Source organism: Hylobates moloch, unplaced genomic scaffold (genome assembly GCF_009828535.3).
Source record: "Hylobates moloch isolate HMO894 unplaced genomic scaffold, HMol_V3 SCAFFOLD_19, whole genome shotgun sequence".
Lineage (NCBI taxonomy): Eukaryota > Metazoa > Chordata > Mammalia > Primates > Hylobatidae > Hylobates > Hylobates moloch.
In genome coordinates this window covers 67,799,014-67,822,721 of record NW_026652294.1, presented here as the reverse complement: position 1 = coordinate 67,822,721, position 23,708 = coordinate 67,799,014, and positions in this window count along the sequence as shown.

The following is a 23,708-nucleotide window of genomic DNA, read 5'->3' as shown; positions in this document are numbered from 1 at the left end:
CACATATCTAAAACTATCTGATCTTTGACAAACCTGACAAAAACAAGAAATGGGGAAAGGATTCCCTATTTAATAAATGGTGCTGGGAAAACTGGCTAGCCATATGTAGAAAGCTGAAACTGGATCCCTTCCTTACACCTTATACAAAAATTAGTTCAAGATGGATTAAAGACTTACATGTTAAACCTAAAACCATAAAAACCCTAGAAGAAAACCTAGGCAATACCATTCAGGACGTATACGTGGGCAAGGACTTCATGTCTAAAACACCAAAAGCAATGGCAACAAAAGCCAAAATTGACAAATGGGATCTAATTAAACTAAAGAGCTTCTGCACAGCAAAAGAAACTACCATCAAAGTGAACAGGCAATCTACAGAAGGGGAGAAAATTTTTGCAACCTACTCATCTGACAAAGGGCTAATATCCAGAATCTACAATGAACTCAAACAAATTTACAAGAAAAAAGCAAACAACCCCATCAAAAAGTGGGTGAAGAACATGAACAGACACTTCTCAAAAGAAGACATTTATGCAGCCAAAAAACACATGAAAAAATGCTCATCATCACTGGCCATCAGAGAAATGCAAATCAAAACCACAATGAGATACCATCCCACACCAGTTAGAATGGCCATCATTAAAAAGTCAGGAAACAATAGGTGCTGGAGAGGATGTGGAAAAATAGGAACACTTTTACACTGTTGGTGGGACTGTAAACTAGTTCAACCACTGTGGAAGTTAGTGTGGCGATTCCTCAGGGATCTAGAACTAGAAATACCATTTGACGCAGCCATCCCATTACTGGGTATATACCCAAAGGACTATAAATCATGCTGCTATAAAGACACATGCACACGCATGTTTATTGCGGCACTATTCACAATAGCAAAGAGTTGGAACCAACCCAAATGTCCAACAACGATAGACTGGATTAAGAAAATGTGGCACATGTACACCATGGAATACTATGCAGCCATAAAAGAAGATGAGTTCATGTCCTTTGTAGGGACATGGATGAAACTGGAAACCATCATTCTCAGTAAATTATCACAAGGATAAAAAACCAAACACCGCATGTTCTCACTCATAGGTGGGAATTGAACAATGAGAACTCATGGACACAGGAACAGGAACATCACACTCCGGGGACTGTTGTGGGGTGGGGGGATGGGGGAGGGACAGCATTAGGAGATATACCTAATGCTAAATGATGAGTTAATGGGTGCAGGAAGTCAACATGGCACATGGATACATATGTAACAAACCTGCACATTGTGCACATGTACCCTAAAACCTAAAGTATAATAATAAAATAAAATAAAAATAAAAATAAAAATTAATGTTAAATCATGTATCTAATTGTTATTGTAATGAAAATAGATGAGTGTTTTTAATCATAATTATCTACTTATAGTTATTATACCTAAAAAATTAATAGGAAATATAGCATGGAGATTGACAAAATACTTGAGCAGTGAGTTATATTTTTCTACAATTTTACTATGAAGAGAATGAGATAAGCCATTAACATAGATTAAACACCTGTTGAAAACAGCCATAGTGTGAAGGTCTTTACATATGTTACTGAAACCCACATGGATATTGTGATGTTAATTTTTTAATACACAAATTGCCTAGTGTAGTGCTTGGGATGCAATAGCAAAGAATAAATTAAAATACACCTTATTCTTTACAACCAGCTTGAAGAAAAGATTTCCCCATTTCACAGATAAGGAAAATAAGCTTCAAAAACCTTGTATTTTGCCCAAAGTCACATTACTTAGAAGTGGCAAACCAAGATTCAACCAATTTCTATTTGCCTTTCATGTTCTTATTCAAAGTCACTTTTCTGGGATCTATACCCTGTAGACCAAGGCATCTTGTTAGTACCTTCCAAAAAATTGAGTGAAGACTACATATTTCCTTACACGGTACTCCCCACTTCTTTACCTCCTTTTTCTACAGGAGAGTCCCATCATTTTTCCTAAACAATCATGTTACTCTGTTGTAATACTATTTACAATTTGCTGAAAGAACTTGAGGACCTATTACAGATGTCTCAGTTATGGGTGTGATACAATAGAAGAAATCAGGAAACAGGTGTTAGAAAGCTTAGTGTCAGTCATTAAAAGAGAACGCTTGTTATAGGTGGGTAAAATATTAGAAATATAAGTTAATAAAGGTGAAGCTGCTTTGTAAAGAAAAAATTTGGATCTTTGAGGAGACTAAACGCTAGGTTGGAAGACCAAAATTAAAAATTATTGCACCACTTTATGAGTAGGAAGAAATTCTGTTCGTGAACATTTTCAAGGAAAGGCTGATGATTTTCTCTCAGAAACACCTAAAATACATTATTATATCTGGGTAGATTAGATGACTTTTTATTCCTTTGCAACTCTGAGATATGTTTAAAAGTGACTTTTGCTTTTAGTAGTCTTCATATTTCAGAACCTGAAATTCTGCTTGACCCGTAGTTAAGGATGTAGTAGTTTTTTTTTAACCTTATAAAATAGATGTCTTGGCTTCACTTCAATATTTACTACAAGCAACAAAAACATTATCCAGGGACAACATTTTTGCCGGTACACTGTCTCTTAAATAGATATACAAGAATAAAAGTCTTTAAAAATATTTCTGGGACAATTTTCATGCTGGTGTCCTACTTATTCATGCATTTTTCTCTCAAGCCTATTAATGAAATAATTTCCCTTTTTCAGAATATGGGTATACACTGTTTATTTGGCTAGTTTAATGATGAGCATTGGTTATAAAAGATGCTTTGATCAAACAATCTTCATAACAGCCTGAAAAAGAAACATCTTTAGAATCAAGAGTTAAAAGAATGTTGAGCCTCTTCAGGAAAAATACCCTATCTGGAGAAAGAAGACTGTGGCTATTTATTGTAGCAATCGTAAGTACAGTAAAGACTGGAAAAAGTTATCATTCAGTTTTAATCAGGTTACTCAAATAGAACAGCTGCAAGCAGAGATTGCTGTTTAGGCTGAAAATGGGAAAGACTCTTTCTTATAAAATATAATGCTGTAGGGTCATATATAAAAAATGGAACCTTTTTTGCTTTTTTCCATAACAAAGCATAAAAGCATGTTTTAGCCAGTTTTAGGCCTAACTGGATATTGATTACTATCACCATACAATGGCCCAGATATACTTTCAAGGACAAAGGTGGGTAAAAAAAATCCATTTAATCATAAAATTCATCCTTTTTTATACATTTTATTTTCTTTGAATTATTGTTTTCCACTTACTAATGATCATGAAAGCCAGAAGTTTGAATGAAAGTTTCTTTAAGTCTCCCAATATCACCCTGTAGTAAGGTTTTAAGCTGCCAACAAACAACAGAAGCTATTTTTCAAACAGTGAATCCTGCTTATTCATTTAAATACTAAAGTTTTTAATATTCATTTTTTCCTTGGGGTAAGTAGAGATGCATTAATTGATCCATGATGTTCTGGGATTGTTTTTCTTCTAAAGGAAGAACCTAGGAAATCAGCAGACACAAAATGTTGCCATCATGATTTAGTTAGGATCAGTCTAATAAAACATCAATTTTCTTTAGAGAACATCAAGGTAATGCTCAGGTTTAATTCTGCAAGTATTTGGAACCTTATAGGCTATGATCAGCTATGATCTCTTTTTAAAAAGTTGAAATAAAAGAAACTTCCTTCACTTTCTAATCTTTGCTTGAGAGAATCCAAATTAACTGCTCTGGGGACATAATTGGCACTCATAAATAACCTGCTGTCTACAGGCACTGGCCTTCATGTTTAGGTGATTCTTTCTGTCTTCCTAGAGGCAAAGAAAAGAAACTTCTGTAGAAGGGATATTTTCAGTGCATAATAATCTTCACTTCAAGAGCTTTTCTTTTCACTTCAGAAATCACTAGCTGTATTTGCTACTCTTTGTGGATAGCACCTGATCATATCTCTGGCTGGTATGTGGTCATTAGTGTCAACCTTTTTTCTTTCTTTCAGTGCTATCCTTGTACATAATTTGCCATTTTGGTAATAGTTATTTGAGCATTTGAAGCTTAAATAACAAAGACTGTGATAATTTTTGGAGTGTTTTAATAGGCTATAATAGGCTAGAATAATCCAGTTTCTTTTATTTTAAGATCATCCTATTGACATTCAGGGGAACTTTGTCTGTAAAAAAGAAAAATAGAATTTAGGTCAATCAACAATGTGTATGCAGCCAGGTGCAGTGACTCAAGCTTGTAATCCCAGCATTTTGGGAGGCTGGGGTGGGTGGATCACTTCAGCTCAAGAGTTCAAGACCAGCCTGGCCAACATGGTGAAACCCTGTGTCTATTAAAAATATAGAAATTAGCAGTGCGTGGTGGCACGTGCCTGTAATCCCAGCTGCTCCAGAGGCTGAGGGAGTAGAATCGCTTGAACCTGGAAGGCAGACGTTGCAGTGAGCTATCATGCCACTGCACTCCAGCCTGGGTAACAGAGTGAGACTCTGTCTCAAAAACAAAAAACAAACAAACAAACAAAAAGGTGTGTGTGGGGGGTGGTGAAGGAATGTAGCTTAAGTTTGGAAATAGGCTGTGTTTCCAAAAACATGAAGCCACAGCCATCCTCAAGCAATGTTGATGGGAGTAGAAGTGTGTATACAATTAGGAGTGGTAGACACTTGTTTTGGGGACACGTATTTAAGAAAGAAAAAAATGTTGACTTTCCCTTCTTACTGCCCTCCAAAGAGGCCTCACCTGGTGGCTCAGCATCACCATGACTCCTTAAGAATTAGTGTTTCATTATTTTATAAGAATCATTAACTCACTAGCTCACCATTTAGAAATGATTAATGTATTATTGTCCACTTTGGATAGGTATTGCAAAGTAAGACTCTCAGGAAAATGATTCAAGGGAAGGACATTTGAGATCTCAAATACTTGATAGACATAGTATTTAAGTAGCTTGAAGGTCTTCCAATTGGTGAACCAATCCAGTGACAAGCATAAAAATGAGATACACATGCAAGGTGTTGGCAAACAATGAAAGACTGAACGGAAGACCCAAAGGCCAATTTAGTCCTTTGAAATTTGTGGATATTTATAACTACAGTTAGGCCACTGAATTTGTGAATTGAAAAAATACAAAATAAAAAATGGTTTTGAACAATTAGTAACCATAGATATTTTCATTTAAATGATATGCAAGCCCAAAGGGAAACACTGGTGAAAGGGGATATCCTGGCTGATTCTAGGACATTGTTCTGGGTCATAACTGGTCCTATCTATGGGGAACCTGTAAGTATATACGATTAGAAAATTCTTGGGTCCTGTGACCCAAGAGCATATGAGAAGCTCCTTAAATATGGGTCAATAAGAATTCAGTCATTAGTTCCTAATTTATGGTCTTACGTGATAATAAACATTGTTCCTAGGTATTGTAAGACCCTCATGGCAAGGGGAAGATATCAAATCCAATAAAGTCTTATTTGGATTGCCTAGGATACGGCTTCTGTGCAGCCCATAGATGTTACTTTAACTTCCTACCCAGGAACAGAAGATGAATGGTGAGACTTTCAATTGTATCCTTTGTCATGCCATTCTTGTATCTTTTTGACATAAAATAAGGCTTGTAGCTGGACAGAATTACTCTGCCAAATATGGAAAGTAATGCCATTCTTTCATATTTGGGGTCAGGAATGGCACCATAAACTGCTAGGTCTCCAAAATACATAGCTTGGAAGCCATTGCTATAAGAGAAGGTGTATTAGTCCATTCTCACATTGCTATGAAGAAATACCATCCTGGGAGATGGAGGTTGTAGTGAGCCGAGAAAGTGCCACTGCACTCCAGCCTGGGTGACAGAGCAAGACTCTGTCTCAAAAATAATAATAATAATAAATAAAAATAAACAAAATTTAAAAAAAAGAAATATCTGAAACTGGGTAATTTATACAGAGAACGAGGTTTAATGGACTCACAATTTCACATGGCTGGGGAGGCCTCACAATCATGGCAGAGGCAAAGGAGGAGCAAAGGCACGTCTTACATGACAGCAGGCAAGAGAATGTGTGTGGGGGCACTACCCTTTATAAAATTATCAGTTCGCATGAGACTTATTCACTGTCATGGAAACAACCCACCCCCATGATTTAATTACCTCCCACTGAGTTCCTCCCATGACACGTGGGGATTATGGGAGCTACAATTCAAGATGAGACTTGGCTGTGGACACAGCCAAACCATATCAGAAGGCATATATTGTTTAAGGTTTTAGTGATTGTGCAGAATTAGGACATGCATTACAAGTTGCATTGATAATTTTAACATTAAAGTGTGCCTTATATAGACATTAATTTTGGAAATGTGTATACTTTAAAATATTCATAAGCCCATAACAAATTTATTAAACAAACAATGTGGGGCAAATAATACCATCAGCACATGGTAGAGGCTGAAACTCCTGAGCAGAATTGTCAGCAGATGCATACATTCCCAGATCACTCAGCATCATACAAAGCATGATGCTGAGGCCCATATGCAGTTGTTGCATCCTAGGGCTCTTCCCTACCAGGGAGACTCTTGCTTCTTATTTCTCTTCCTTTTGATAAGCATCCAAGAGGCCTTGTCACTGTAACAGATCTGCTGAGCTGGGGAAAAAAGAACCTGATATTGGCACTGGTAATTCTGCTGGAGGGGAAGGGCAGAATACATAATTCCAAACTCAGTCTTCTTTGTTTAATTTTTAATTATTATGAATATAAATAATTGTACATATTTATGGAGTACATGTGATATTTTGATACAAGCATACAATGTGTAATGATCAAATCAAGGTAATTGGGGTATTTATCACCTCAAGCACTTATAATTTATTTGTCTTAGAAACATTCCAATTTTACTTTTAGTTATTTTGAAATACACAATTATTGTTAACTATAATTGCCCTGCTGTGCTATGGAACACTGGATTTATTCCTCTCATCTAACTGCATTTTTGTACTCATTAGCCAACACTTCTTCATCCTCCAATTACCCTTCTCAGACTCATAATCACCATTCAACTTTCTATCTCCATGAGTTCAATTTATTAGTAAAAGCATGTGATATTTGTCTTCTGGACCTGACTTACTCCACTTAACATAATAACCTCAAGTTCCATCCACTCAGTCTTCTTTTCATGCAAAAAGTCTCACATTGGAAAATTAGTATTCTATGTTACCTTTTATACAGTGATGTTTCAAGATGTTATGGATGCACTGCCTCCCATTTTTCCCCCTCTTGATTCCCTCTCCAAGACATCTGGAGGCTCTAGAAGCTGGCTTGCTAGAAAGCAGTTGAAGAGCATCTCAGAAGGAGAATGCAACCAACAGGGCTTTCATACCCAGTGTACTCAGAGCTCCCCTTTTGCCTTTTTAGCTAATCCTTTGGGTATCCCCCTTTCTCTGCACACACAGTTTCTAGTAGTGTTCCCCCTTTAAAATAATGTTTCCTAGCTTGTTACTTATTACTGACCATCAGATTTTTAAATAGTTGCCTAACTTCTAATATGCATCACACCAAACATCAGCTTCCACTAGACTAACTAGGTAGTATCACCTGCAGTAGACCCAGCCTCCTACCGGCAATTAACAAATTTTAAGATTCTGTCCAGACTCTGTGTCAGCCTACTATTTCCTGAAGCTGTGTTATACCAGAGGACTCCAGACACTATGGACCTTTTCTTTGCGTATCTTCTTCTTTTTTCCCCTGGCTTGCTGGAAGACAAAGCATCCACCTCTCATAGGCTCTCTAGTGAACTACCCTTGTTCCCCTGGATGCCCCAGCTCCAGATACTGCAGTTCAACCTTCCTTCCGTGCACTGAAACAATGTGTGCCCCATGTTGGGGGTAACGATTAAGCAAAAAACTTGAGAGGAACACCAGTAGCCTCACTTGATTTAGGTTTTAACTCATATAATTAAAGATTATATGAGTTTTCTCTTACTTCGCAGACTTCAGAGCAATGTACTTTGGCTATAGCACAGCTGTCCACACCATGTGTCAAGATTCCAGAAATGGTTCCTTGCTCATTGTTTTCCTTAAGAATGCAGCCAGAATATGTGTGGTCTTATCAGAAGCAGAAACATATTTTGGGCTTGGCCACTGTAATAGATATGTAGATGCATAGCCTTAAATTTCCCTTCAAGGAATAACTTACTAACCAGCTATAGAAAATGTGGTTCAGAAATTTCATCTAGCTGTCATTGCCTTTGGGGTCTGCTTTAGTTTGAGAGCCTCCTTAAATTAGTCAACATCCTTCCCAGAGTAACCAATCTTCTGCAGTATGAGATTAAGTCAGATTTAGGGAGAAAAGGTCAGCATAAAGACAGGAGTGCATCCTCATCCCATTGCCACTTAGCTACCTTGAATCAAATGAGTGAGAAAAACTATCAATTTGGCCTGGCTTTCCATGTCATCATAAAAGTATATCTATCTAAGTAGCAATAAAGAATATATTTTATTGAAAAGATTTTGGCTATATTTTAAATTTTTAAATATTTATACATATTATACTTTTGTATCTTTCCTTAGGCCAAGTATTTGCACATTGGGGCATTCCTGGTTCTGGTGTGCAAAAACAAACAAAATAACAACCAAAAAAAAAAAAAAACCATTGATAGAATCTAAATGTACACTTCTAAGTTTTCATTTAAATTTCACATAAATGATCTGAAAGAGTCTGAACTCTGAGTCCTAATAGCCATCATTGTTGAGCAAAAGTCTTGAGCAAATATGAAGAGAAATGCTTGATATAGACTGGAAATTATAGGTAGGAGAGTCAACTGGCCACAAATATCCTGCCTTTTGGAAACTGTGGGGCTGTGCTTCTTCAGAGGGACCTCACCTCCCTGTTCTCTCTTTTGTTTGGGTCAAGAATGAATGTGGTCTCATGTGGGGGAATAAATATTTTGGATTCAGGCACTAAGCAGTCTAAGGTTATATGCTGGATAATTTAGGAAGACCTTGGGGGAAAACTAACATCCTAGAACCTAGAAACTTTGGGAAATCCATTCCTGTGGAAAGCTGAGCTGTGTACGGTTTCTACAGTGGGGAAGAATGGTGCTTTGTTAATTTGTTAACTAATTTGTTAACATGCAAAACAGAGAGATTGACTTTGGTCATTCACCAGAAAATTCAATTGCTCTCTACAGTCTACAGAATGACTCTGCAGAATAGATAGGAATAAAACCAATATTTCCAAAGGTAAAAAGTATACAGGTATAATGTTTACAGAAAAGGACATGATTTGTGTTCCATCAGCAGCCAATCAAAAATTATTATTGCTTTTCTTTTTGATTTAGCAGTATATACATGAAAAAAGGAATTTCATTTCTTTAAATTATTATCTTCTTTAATATATTGGCTTAAATTTCCTGTTTACCTGTAACCCATACATAGATCAAGAGAAAGGAATTTTAGGTTAAAGAACTATTTAATCTTCACATATATAATTCTTAGGGAGATACAGTTTTAGACCTGCAGTTTCTATACTGTTCATCTAGACCAAACATGTGAAATTTGAATATTAGCTGCCTTAAGTACTAGGTATATTTCTTGGACCAAAACATTTATATAACAATATAAACATTTTTATATGATTAAAGTCAAAGATAAGATGTGCTGTATAGATTTTAATTGCTTATTAAAATATACATATTAGCCCAGTGTGGCAGTATGCACCTGTAGTCCCAGCTACTCGGGAGGCTAAGGCAGGAGAATCGCTTGAACCTAAGAGGTGGAGTGAGCTGAGACTGTGCCACTGCACCCCAGCCTGGGCCACAGAGTGAGACACTGTCTCAAAAAAAAACTATATCTATATTTATATTAGAAATTCATAATTTATCTTGTAAATGTGTTTAAGTTCTTTGTAGATTCTGGATATTAGCCCTTTGTCAGATGGATAGAGTGCAAACATTTTCTCCCATTCTGTAGGTTACCTGTTCACTCTGATGATAGTTTTTTTTCTGTGCAGAAGCTCTTTAGTTTAATCAGATCCCATTTGTCTATTTTGGCTTTTGTTGCCTTTTGTTTGGTGTTTTAGTCATGAAGTCTTTGCCCATGCCTATGTACTGAACAGAACATGACCTGAATGGTATTGCCTAGGTTTTCTTATAGGGTTTTTATGGTTTTAAGTCTTACATTTAAGTCTTTAATCCATCTTGAGTTGATTTTTGTATAAGCTGTAAGGAAGGGATCCAGTTTCAGCTTTCTACATATGGCTATCCAGTTTTCCCAACACCATTTATTAAATAGGAAATTCTTTCACTATTGCTTGTTTTTGTCAGGGTTGTCAAAGATCAAATGGTTGTAGATGTGTGGCATTATTTCTGAGGCCTCTGTTCTATTTTATGGGTCTATATATCTGGTTTGGTAAGAGTACCATTCTGTTTTTGTTACTGCAGCCTTGTAGTATAGTCTGAAGTCAGGTAGCGTGATTCCTCTAGCTTTGTTCTTTTTGCTTATGATTATCTTGGTTATGCAGGTTCTTTTTTGGTTCCATATGAAATTTAAAGTCGTTTTTTCCAGTTCTGTGAAGAAAGTCAATGGTAGCTTGATCAGGATAGCATTGAATCTATAAATTACTTTGGGCAGTATGGCCATTTTGACAATACTGATTCTTCCTTTCGATGAGCATAGAATGTTTTTCCATTTATTTGTGTCCTCTGTTATTTCCTTGAGCAGTGGTTTGTAGTTCTCCTTGAAGAGGTCTTCCACATTCCTTGAAAAAGTCGGCAAAGGATATGAACAGACATTTCTCAAAAGAAGACATTTATGCAGGCAACAAACATATGAAAAAAAGCTCATCATCACTGGTCATTAGAGAAATGCAAATCAAAACCACAATGAGATACTACCTCATGGCAGTTAGAATGGTGATCATTAAAAAGTCAGGAAACAACAGGTGATGGAGAAGATGTGGAGAAACACGAATGCTTTTACATTGTTGGTAGGAGTGTAAATCAGTTCAATCATTGTGGAAGACAGAGTAGCGACGCCTCAAGGATCTAGAACTAGAAATACCATTTGACCCAGTGATCCCATTACCAGGTATATACCCAAAGGATTATAAATCATTCTACTATAAAGACACATGCACACATATGTTTACTGCAGCACTGTTCACAATAGCAAAGTCTTGGAACCAACTCAAATGCCCATCAATGATAGACTGGATAAAGAAAATATGGCACATATACACCATGGAATACTATATAGCCATAAAATAGGATGAGTTCATGTCCTTTGCAGGGACATGAATGATGCTGGGAACATCATTCACAAAAAACTAATACAAGAACAGAAAACAAACATCCCATGTTCTCACTAATAAGTGGGAGTTGAACAATGAAAATACATGGAGACAGTGAGGGGAACATCACAAACTGAGGCTTGCTGGCGGGAGGGGGCTAGGGGAGGGATAGCATTAGGAGAAATTCCTAATGTAGATGACGGGTTGATGGGTGCAGCAAACCACCATGGCACGTATATACCCATGTAACAAACCTGAACGTTCTGCACATGTACCCCAATACTTAAAGTATAATAACAAAAGGAAATTCATAATTTAAAAAGTAAAGGAATCTCAGCACTTTGGGAGGCCGAGGCAGGCGGATCATGAGGTTAGGAGACTGAGACCATCCTGGCTAACACGGTGAAACCCCGTCTCTACTAAAAATACAAAAAAATTAGCCGGGCATGGCGGTGGGTGCCTATAGTCTCAGCTACTCAGGAGGCTGAGGAAGGAGAACGGCGTGAACCTAGGAGGCGGAGCTTGCGGTGAATAGAGATCGCACCACTGCACTCCCTGACTCCCTGTTCATGCTATAATAGGGAAAAAAAAAAATGATTGATAAAAAAATTGTAAGAAAAAAAAACTCTCATTGTTCTGACTGGCCTCTAATAGTCCAACTTATTTTAGGCAGCCAAGTAGCATTCTAAAAATCTCAGGAGGCTAATCAAGAAATCATGCCCTAGATTTTTGTAAACTGCTTTTTCTTGTGGGTTATTCTTAATACATTCTTCTCTTCTGGCTTTTTCTACTGGGAAATAGTATTCGAACACATTACCATCTACCCATGCAAATTATTGAGCCTATTTTTATTGAGGCAAATATGACAGCCCCAACTCTTCAGAAAAGTTTAGAACACTTCTTTAAATTGGGATATAGTGACCCAGACTCCAATCTCCAGTGCCAAGTTCTCATATATTCTCTCTCTCTCTCTCTTTTGTCTGCAAAACATAAGGGGTATTAAGGCAGTGAGGACATTTCTACTATCTCTAGTGCCAGTTTACAGGCAGTATAGTACGGTGGTTAAAAGCTAGGTCTCTGGGGACAAATGGCTTCAGTTCGAAAACTAGTTCTAGGATTTACTGCTAGCCCTTCTTCCTCCAACAATTTTAGCACAACGCCTGACATAGGCACTAAATAAAAGTATTTTAATAGAGAAATAAATATTATTTCTTAAACAGTGTTTGAAATTTACTGGAATCAACTTTTAAAGCATAGCTTCTCCTCATCTTTTGGGAAAGTACTATGGTTTAATAAAAATAAATGGACTTTGCCTTTATACATCCAGGGGTTTTATTTCCTAAGGTCACCAAACAAGCTGTTTTAATCCTTTTATGAGCTTCAGTTCTCATTCTTTTGAAACAAAACTGATATGAAAGTATATTGTGACAATTAAATGAGATTATCTATATAAAGTGCACAGGACAATGCTGGTTCACGTTAGGCACCCAGCCAGGGTTATAGGATCCAACATAGCCCAGCTCATTTGACCCATCCACCCTAGCTAAAACATGCTGAGTTTGCAGAAAGTCTCGTTATTAGTTCTGACTTTGGGCTGGCACTTTCCAAAATCTAAAAGGCTCTCTTTTATCTTTCTAATTAAATTTGAAAGCCATTCCTGAACTCCTAAATTTATAAATGTTAAGCACCAATATTGCACAAATAATAGCTGTTTTAATTTTTAGTTTGGTTTCACAATAGAAAATCTGCAATCTTTTAATAAGAGTAATAAGTGAATATTTTAGCTCCCTCATTCATTTGTCAGTTTCATGAAGAGATTTATATAATGTGGAAGTCTAATTTTTAACTTACTGGTAAGACATGAAACACTTATTCAATGACGTGCTAAATATTGGTCTAATTCAAAAAATGCTGCTAGTCACTATTAACATTAGAGATCTACAGTAGCTTAATATGTTACATATAATTAGTACTAATCTTCAATCATTTGGCATTTAAAGACATTAAAAGCTACTCAAATTATCTAGCTAAGAAGCAGCTGGTAATTGATAATATCTACCTCCAGCCTTAGAAAATTGTAATCTCAGCTGGATGTCTCCAGATGGGGTTATAAAAAAAAAAAGAAATCACGTTTCTCATTGCTCTCAGTAACACTTCAGATCAAACAAAGACAAAGAATATAAAATGCTAAGAATTAAAAACTGAATTTATTCATCATTTCATTATTCCTGACACTTTTCTTAAAGTGGCTGAAAAAAAAAGTATTACATTTAGAGAAGAAAAAAAAAATAAACTAGTCTCTTTCGTTTTTCTAGGTAATATTAGCTTTTTCAATACCATAACTGGTAATTTAACCTTACAGATGTGTTTAATAGCAACAGCCAATTCTCAGGTTACAGATACCACATCTTGAGTTTTCTCTCGAAGTCGGAATGAGACGATTGGTGATTGATAAATACTGGCTGATAAACATGCTCACCATTCAATTCAGCTAGGGTCCATGAGATAGAGAAAGAAAGACGGACTGGTCAGTGTTGGAATGATGGTTTTGCCACTACGTAGCATAAAACAAGAAATTTGGCCGGGTGCGGTGGTTCATGCCTGTAATCCCAGCACTTTGGGAGGCTGAGGTGGGTGGATCACCTGATGTCAGGAGTTCGAGACCAGCCTGGCCACCATGGTGACACCCCGTCTCTACTAAACAAATACAAAAAATCAGCCAGGCATGGTAGCTCATGCCTGTAACCACAGTTGCTCTCAAGATGCTGAGGCAGGGGAATCAATTGAACCTGGGGGGCAGAGGTTGCAGAGAGCCGAGATTTTTCCACTGCACTCTAGCCTGGGTGACAGAGCGAGACTCTGCCTGAAAACAACAAACAAACAACTACAAAATCTAATACATGAAGCTTCAGCTTTTTTTCTATAAAATGTAGCAAATGATACCTACTCAAGACAGAGCAAATTGACATTGGTAATATATATAATTATAACCCTCTGGAGCCTTGCTATTCAACGTGTTGTCCATAAATGAGCAGAACTGACATAACTAGGGAGTTGAATGAAATGCAGTATCTCCACCTGAGACCTCTTGAATCAGAATTCAGTTCTCATATGGGGCCCAAGATCTACATTTTTAACAAGCTCTCATTTGATGCTGATGTTGCTGATTCACAAAACACATGATGGGTGACAAGGCTTTAGTGTCCCTAATGTATACTACTCAAATCAGACAAACTTATACACGAGCGGTATAATTTTAGATTTTATTTAAAAAGCTTTAACAGGAATATAACTAATATATCATGATATTTGATCCAAAGTAGAGCAAGTATCTTCACCCCCAAGACTTCTGATATAATTAGTCTGAGTTTAGGGCAATTGGTTGAGTTTAGGCATTGGTATTTTTTAGATGCCTCTCCAGGTGAATCTAGAGCACAGTTGGAATTGAGAACAAATGACACAGAGATAGCATCAAGCATGGACACTGGAAGAAGCAAATAAAACAACGCAAGAGCAAAAGGACTGTGACAGGCAGAATCATTCCCCAGCCCCGTGCAAGAAGTCCACACCCTAATCCCTGGAATCTGTAAATATGTTACCTTCAAAGCAAAAGAAAATTGCAGATATGACTAAAGCTATGGAACTAGAGATGAGAGATTATCCTGGATTATGACGTGGACAAAATCTAATCCTGTAAATTCTTAAAAGTAGAAGAAAGAAGCAAAAAATTACCTCAGAGAGATGGGGTAAAAGAAGAGGCAGGCAAGACTGGCATGAGAGGGACTTGACCCGCCGTTGCTGTCTTCAGAGGTGGAGAAAGAGGACCACATTAGCCAAGAATTCTGGCAGGCTCTAGAAACTCTGAATAAACCTGGCTGATAACCAGCAAGAACATGAATTTGGCCAATGACCTGAATAAGCAAGGAAATAGATTTTTCCTTAGAGCTCTCAGAAGGAACACAACCCTGCCGACACTTTGATATTAGGCCAGTGAGAACCATATTGGACTTTTGACCTATAGAAATGTATGAGACTACATTTGTGTGTGTGTGTGTGTGTGTGTGTGTGTGTGTGTGTTGTATTTTGGCACCCCAGTTTATTATTTTTCTAACACGTGTGTGTGTGTGTGTTTTGTATTTGGCACCCCAATTTATTATTTTTCTAACTTTTAATTTGTATGGGTATATTTATGGGGTACATGAGTTATTTTGATACAGGCATTCAATGTGTAATAACTATATCAGGATAAATTACGCCAAGCATTTATCATCCTTTGTGTTATGGATGTTCCAATTATACTTTTTAAGACATTATTTTTAAAGTACAATAAATTATTGTTGACTGTAGTCACCCTGTTAAGCTATCAAATCATTTGTCTTTTTTTAATTGCTAAAAGATGTGCTTATTTCTTTCAACAACCATAGAAAATTTATACAAGGATACAGTCCATTGTATTGTCTTAAGCCCCTTATTTAAAGATCAACTCTTATATACCCAAAGGATTGTAAATCATTCTGCTATAAAGACACATGCACACCTATGTTTATTGTGGCACTGTTCACAATAGCAAAGACTTGGAACCAACCCAAATGCCCACCAGTGATAGACTGGATAAAGAAAATGTGGCACATATACACCATGGAATACTATGCAGCCATAAAAAAGAATGAGTTCAAGTCCTTTGCAGGGATGTGGATGAAGCTGGAAACCATCATTCTCAGCAAACTAACACAAGAACGGAAAACCAAACACTGCATGTTCCCACTCATAAGTGAGAGCTGAACAATAAGAACACATGGTCACAGGGAGGGGAACATCACACACTAGGGCCTGTCGGGGGGTGGGGGCTAGGGGAGGGATAGCATTAGGAGAAATACCTAATGTAGATGATGGGTTGATGGGTGCACGGCACTTGTATACTTATGTAACAGACCTGCAAGTTCTGCACATGTATCTCAAAAATTAAATTATAAAAATAAAAGAAGATGAACTGTTGAAATAATACGTCAGTATCTTCTAATGAAAAGGTTTGTTCTACACTGATATGCTGATATGCTTTTAAACATAAGATAATGAGAAATATAAATTTTGTGGTTTTTTTGGAAACCTGCAGGAAACCTCTGAACTAATTGAATAACATGACAATGATACCAGTAGGTAACATTTATTGAATGCCTACTGTGTGTCAGGCAGTGCTTTAATGTTATGTTATCCTCATAACAACTCTATGAGGAAAGTACAATTATTCTCCATCATAGATATGGAGGCTGAAATATACAAATGTCAGGCAAGAGTGATATGAATGGGTTTTAAATAGCCCAAGCTGTTTAATCTATAACACTACTGATGTAAAGAAAATTAGAATATTTCCCTGTAAATACAGATGCAATAAATGAAACTCAGAAGGATTAATTATCAGGATGTCACACTGCCAGCAAGTCATAAAAGCTTGATTTTGAAGCTCAGATTTTTAAGTTCCTGGCAGAGTCATCACTTCACTGAACTATAATATGTAGATAAAATTTAAATAGAGACAACTGAAATAGTCTCTGACACAAAGTAGATAATAATCAACACACGGACTAAGTTTGATGAAGTAAAAGTTAGTATTTCTCTAACTTTCATGTGTAGGCAAGATAAAGAAGCTTTCTTGAGTAGCTAAGGAGAATGACCTTAAGAAAGACAAAACCAAACCGCCATTCAATTGTGTCATTAAGACCTCAATGTGCACTCAGAAACAATTTCTGAAATGAGTCAGATATCTATTTAGTGGTAATCTGAAACACTTGAACTGGAGATTAGTTGTGAAACAAAAGAATTGTTCTACTGTGTATTATTTTCCTTTACTCTAGGAAGTACATAAAAACACAGCTAGTGGAGGAAGGGAAGAAAAAGAAAGGCAGCAAGGTGTTGCAGAATCTTATTTTTTTCTTCCTCACACGCATAAGGAGTAGAATAAAATAAAGTCCTCCAAAGAATAGGACTGTCCTGTCCTGCCTGCCCTCCCTGCTCCACTCTAGTTTTTCTTAAGCCCTTCATCTGAGAGGCCTGGAGATAAAAGGAGTTAGTTATCTTGGTAGATAAAGGACACCACTAGAGAAAAAAATTAAAAAAAGATTTAGAGATGGGCAAAAGTGTGTGGAATGGCAAAGGGACACCTCGACAGAATGAAGCCTTATAAAAAGTGTCAGTGAATTTATAGACTAGAGAGAGAGAGAGAGAGACAGAGACAGAGAGAGATGGATGCTTACAGACTATTTACAGAAAGCTAGAAGATTTCTTTTTCAGGAGAAAGCGTTTTCATGTTAGATATTGTGAACCCTCTCACATAACATATTGGCTTTTTTGTATTGTGTCCTCTGAAAACATTTTACATGAGGAATGCAAAATTCAATTATAAACAAATATTAGCTGTGCTGGCCAAGTTCTTCCAGAACAGAGCTTAACATATTTTCCTACAGGCATTTATTGTTTCCCCTCAAAAGCTGATAGGCTGAATTAGTCAATGAGCTCAAAGAAATATTTGCAATGTGTGAAGTATTCATTTAGTATTGTGCTAGGCAACAACTCCTCACTTATCTATAATTCATTGGTTATGAGAACATAGCTAAAAACCGGGGGAATGAGAGAAAAGCTCTGTCTAAATCACCAAAGCAGTATTTTATTCTAAAGACAGCTTTGCCAAATCTTAGACGCTTTTACATTATATGCAATTCAAATATATATGATTGTTTTATTTCTCAGTTTATAGAATATAGGAGGTAACTTTTTTTTGAGACAGGGTCTAGCTTGGTCACCCAGACTGGACTGCAGTGGTGCACTTACACCTTACTGCAGCCTTGAACTTCGGAGTTGAAGTGATCCTCCCACCTCAGCCTCCTGAGCTGGGACTGCAAGCGTATGCCACCACACCTGGCTAATTTTTTAATTGATGTTATGTGGAGATGGAGTCTCACTATGTTGACTAGGCTGGTCTCACACTCCTGGCTTCAAGCAATCCTCCTGCCTGGGCCTCCCAAAATGTTAAAATTTAAATTAGAAGGTGAGATTTTTCATATTGAAACTCCTAGCTCTTGACCCAGCCATATCACATTTAAAAAACCACTATGCATATATAGTTACCTAATTGCAAAATGGTGTAAGTACCAAGATAGTTACTGTTGCTTCTCCTACACTTCTTTTAAGCAGTAAAATATTGTAAGAAAAATAAACTCCCATTCGGAGGTTTAAAAAATGTGGTTCATCTACACAATAGGTTAATATGCATCCATTTTTTAAAAAGAGTGTGCTCTAGTGTACCAATGTGGAAGGACTGAGAAAGTATATTAAGTGAGAAACAGCAAGCTATATCATGATCCTATTTGAATTCTTAAAAGAAAAACTTTGAACTAATTAAACTTGACATATTTATCCTGAACAAATAATTCCTGAGTCTGGTGGTATCAGTACAAGGAGAAGTTGAGGGCTGCACTAAACAGTGTGAGTGGCGTGCTTTCGCAGACCAAAGGCAGATGCAAAGTTGAGAAATCACCTGATTGGCTACAGCTAGGCATCTGTCTTTTTGGGTCTAGTGTGATGAGTTGGCGGCCTGTGATTAGCTGACCTCAGCTGTTTGTTATTCTCCTAAGTTAGGTTTCCATTTATCTAAGTACTAAGTTAAGACTGCAATTTATTATACAGAAATTCGAAGTATGGAGACAGCCTCAGGCTAGTGGCCTCCTGCTTATTTAATTTTATAATATAAAAATGTAATTTTTAATGTTTGAAAGCCATAAACATTAATGAAAATATATTAAAAATGTAAGTTGATTTTGTATGGAAAATGAGAGTAGGGTGAGAAAGGGTTGTATAGCCAAATCACAGGCATTTTATAGACAGACACTGAGCTGAAGGGAGGAGGCTAAGTAACTTGCCAAAGCTATGCCATTGGAATGCCATATTGAAACCTAGAAGTCCAGCACCAGAGGATATTCAAGTCACTATTCTGCAATGTTGCTTTTCATGAGAATACAATTAAGCATGCATATTAAAATGCCAATTTCGTGGCTGTTTTTTTAATCCATCTGGCTACTTATTCAACTCTGCTTCCCCTTAAAACAAATAAAAATGAAAAATCAAATTAAAAAAACAAAACAAAAAATAATCTTCTTCCCTCAGATTTGCATCTCCATATTATCAAGTTTGAGCGTGCACACTTTACAAAATATTCCAAGGTTAGGCAGTCTTTCACAAAATAACTTTGCCCTCTAGAATTCCCAGGCACATATTATCTCCAAATTCTGGCTTGTAGAAAATGTGATGTATGAACAAAAACGTGTTTAGAGGCCATTCACCAGAGCCCTGCAATAAGCACTAACTACCATAAGCTTCAGAATGAAATTCACATATTGATTTTAATTTATAAATCCCCTTCTGGTGGACTGCCACGTTGCCTTATAGATTACCGCTGCACCTGTAAATCATCCTGCAGCTGGGATGGGTTGTACCACTCACAAGCCCGATTCTTTGATTTAAATGTTAGGGGACTGAAGGCAGATGTTTTCATTAATCTTTTATGTGTTTTTTTCTTACACATTTTTCTTCGGGATAGTATGAAGATAATTATACTTTTAACCTTCCTTGATTTATAATTTAAGCTATTTGGCTTATAGCTAGTACAATATAAGAGGAGTTAGCTCTGGGCAAATTTGTGAAGTAACTATTTTTAGAAATTGCAACTTTCTTATTTAACCTCTTTCTTTTCTATCCTCTAAGGCCCCTCTTCCACCCCCTCAGGCATCCACTGCTATGACAGTTTTCTCCTCTCAATATTTTAACATCCACTTTCCTTGCAGCAAATCATATGCAACTATTACTAGTTTTTAAATGTTATCTCCTCTGTAGCTTAAACTTCAATAGGATCAACTTCTTTAAGGAAAGCTTTAAGGTTACCTTTCGTCAGAGGTGCATCACATGAGGTGGTCAATTTCTGGAGTGTCTTCGAAGCTCATAATAATGCTTTATATATCCTCGGTATCAAAGCAATGGAAGCCATATTTGTTCTACCCACGCTCATCACTGGCTACAGTTAATTGGACGAAGCGTGGCAATTTGACACAGGTTTAGCCCATTGAATTCTCACAATCAAGAAGTTTTATTTGGTAACAAGGACTTCTAATTGAGATTTAAATAGCGATAAAAATTCTCAAGAGTTGTGACTCTGCCTTCAATTGTCCATCAATAATATATGAGAGAAATCAGGGCTGTAAAAAATATGGAATGAAGAGTTTAGATGTGAATAAAACGTCATGCAGGAGACACACAAATTGTTTGTGAATTCTCATTCCATTTCTCTTCCTGAATTCAATAGGAGAGCTTTATTTCCTTGTGAAAATTAGCCCATTTTAATTAAGTTAGATCAAATTGGTTTCTGTTACTTGCAAACAAAAGACACTAATTGATATATAATGACACCTACTACCCCCCTTCCCTTTCAGAATAAGATGATCCAATATTCTTTGTGAAAATAAACACTTCACTCACATTTTTTAGGCTTAGATAAAATCGCTTCCACCTCTAATTCCAAAGTACAGCTTTTAATTTAAGCTGACCAGCTGGATCATCATATTTTCAGCAAGTGTGATTGAATTAGGGATGGACTGAAAGTGCATTGACAGCTAATGGAATGAAGGAAACATTTGTTGGAATTTCTGAGAGACTTGCGCTTATCTTGCAGGATTTGAACTTGCAGTTGCCGGTCTAGAACAACTGGAACTCTCTTGCTGTCAACAAGTGCTGGTTTATATAAAAGTGCAATAAACCTAGAGAAAGTGAAACCATGCAACCTAAGGGAGATGGGGGAAAAGAGAGGGAGATACAGGGCTCTAGTGGTATCATTTGAGCCCCCGGTTCAAATCCTGTTGTACTGGTTACATGCTCTGTATCTTATAACCAAGACTCCTGGCTGATACAGAGCTCCCCAAATGCTACTGTGCCAGTGTTGCTTTCTTTACCTAACTTATGTGTCATTCTCTGAAATAAAGGACAAATTTCAAATGGTAGTATTCTATTTAAATTTATATTTTCTAAAGGGAAAAGAAATAATTCATTTATTTAGTTTTTTCTTAATTTATATAACAAGGACAATTTATTGTGTACTCCATCTTTTGAAGTGCAGCATTTCAGTAAAGACTAGGTATTGCATAGAAAAAAAAAACAGGATTTGCAGACCATAGTTTCCCCCTAATTTTACTATATACTAGCTATATAAAGAAGAGGAAATCATTCTCTCTATATTGCTTTTGAAGAACAAAACTGGAGGCATCACACTGACTTCAAACTACATTATGAGGCTGCAGTAACCCAAACAACATGGTATTGGTAGAAAAACAGACACATAGACTGGAACAGAATCTAAAACTCAGAAATAAAGCCACAAACCTGCAAGCAGCTGATCTTCAACAAGGACAACAAAAAGGAACGGGGAGAGGATTTCCTATGCTCTAAATGGTGCTGGAATAACCGGCTAGCCATATGCAGAATAAATCTTTCACCACGTATAAAAATTAACTCAAGATGGCTTAAAGTTTTAATGTAAGACATCAAACTACAAAAATCCTAGAAGGAAACCTAGGAAATGCCCTTCTATTCATCAGCCTTGGCAAAGAATTTTTGACTAAGTCCCCAAAAACAATTGCAACAAAAACAAAAAGTAATAAGTGAGATCTAATTAAACTAAGGAGCCTCTGCACAACAAAAGAAACTATCAACAGATCAACAAAGTAAATAAACAACCTACAGAATGGGAGAAAATATTTGCAAACTGTGCATCTCACAAAGGTATAGTAATCAGAATCTGTAAGGAACTCAAACAAATTAACAATCAAAAAAAACCCCACAAATAACCCATTAAAATGGGCAAAGGACATGAATAGATTTCTCAACAGAAGAATACAAGCAGCCAACAAACATGAAAAAATGCTCAACATCACTAATTATCAGAGAAATGCAAATTAAAACAACCATGAAATGCTATTGCACACCAGTCAGAATGGCTTCTATCTAAAAGTCAAAAAAACAATAGACGCCAGTGAGTAATTGCTCACGATTATGGCCTCCAGCTGCATTCACGTTGCTGCAAAGGACATGATTTTGTTCTTTTTTATGGCTGTGTACTATTTCATGCTACATATGTGTCACGTTTTCTTTATCCAACCCATCATTAGTGGGCACCTAAGCCGAGTCCATGTCTTTGCTATTGTGAATAGCTCAGTGATGAATATAACTAGTGCATGTGTCTTTTGATGCCAGTGAGGCTGTGGATGCCAGTGAGGCTGTGGAGAAAAGAGGACACTTTACACACTCTTAGTGGGAATGTAAATTAATTCAGCCACTATAGAAAGCAGTTTAGGTATTTCTCAAAGAAGTTAAAACAGAGTGACCATTTGACCCAGCCATTTCATTACTGGGTATATGCCCAAAGAAAAAGGTTATTATACCAAAAAGACACATACACTAGTTATATTCATCCCTGAGCTATTCACGATAGCAAAGACATAGAATCAACTTAGGTGCCCACCAATGATGGATTGGATAAAGAAAATGTGATACATATGTAGCATGAAATAGTACACAGCCATAAAAAAGAACAAAATCATGCCCTTTGCAGTAACATGAATGCAGCTGGAGGCCATAATCATAAGCAAATTTTTCAAGGACAGAAAACAAAAGACCACATGTTCTCACTTATAAGTGTGAGCTAAATATTGAACACACATGGACATAAACATGGGAACAACTGATACTGCAGACTACAAGAGAGAGGAGAGAGGGAGGCATGGGTTGAAAAACTATTGAGTACTATGCTCACTACCTGGGTGCAATATACCCATGAAACAAGTCTGCACATATACCCCCATATTTAAAATAAAAGTTAAGATAAATAAATAAATAAATAAACATAATACCTACCCAGTAAAGTCATAAGTTTCCTGTGCAGATAAAGTGACAGGATGTTATGTTCAAATCTCTTTGGAAATATTTGCAGTGTTATACATATATACCTATGTATACTTCAGAAGTTACAATGTAACGCCTTAGGTTTTTAGATTTCTTCTAAAAGTTAATACCTAGAATATAATATCAAGTTTCATGAGGTCTCTAATTTCCATCTGAACTACGAAATTCAAAGAAGGATTTCTATTCTGTTTGTGTGTTGCCATAGTTCAATATTAGTGAAGAGTCCAGTCGAAGTAGCATAAGAAGAGTTGGTCTTACAGAATTTAGCCTCAGATCACAAGTAAGCAATTTTCTGCTCCTTGCAGGTTTTTAATTGTGATGAAATTTATTGGAGAGCAGAAGGATGGCTAGAAGTTAAGAAAATTATTTTTAAACTTTCAACTAATAGCATAGTTCTTTGAATTACTGATTTGTTAAAAATCAGACAATTTAATCAAAGTACAT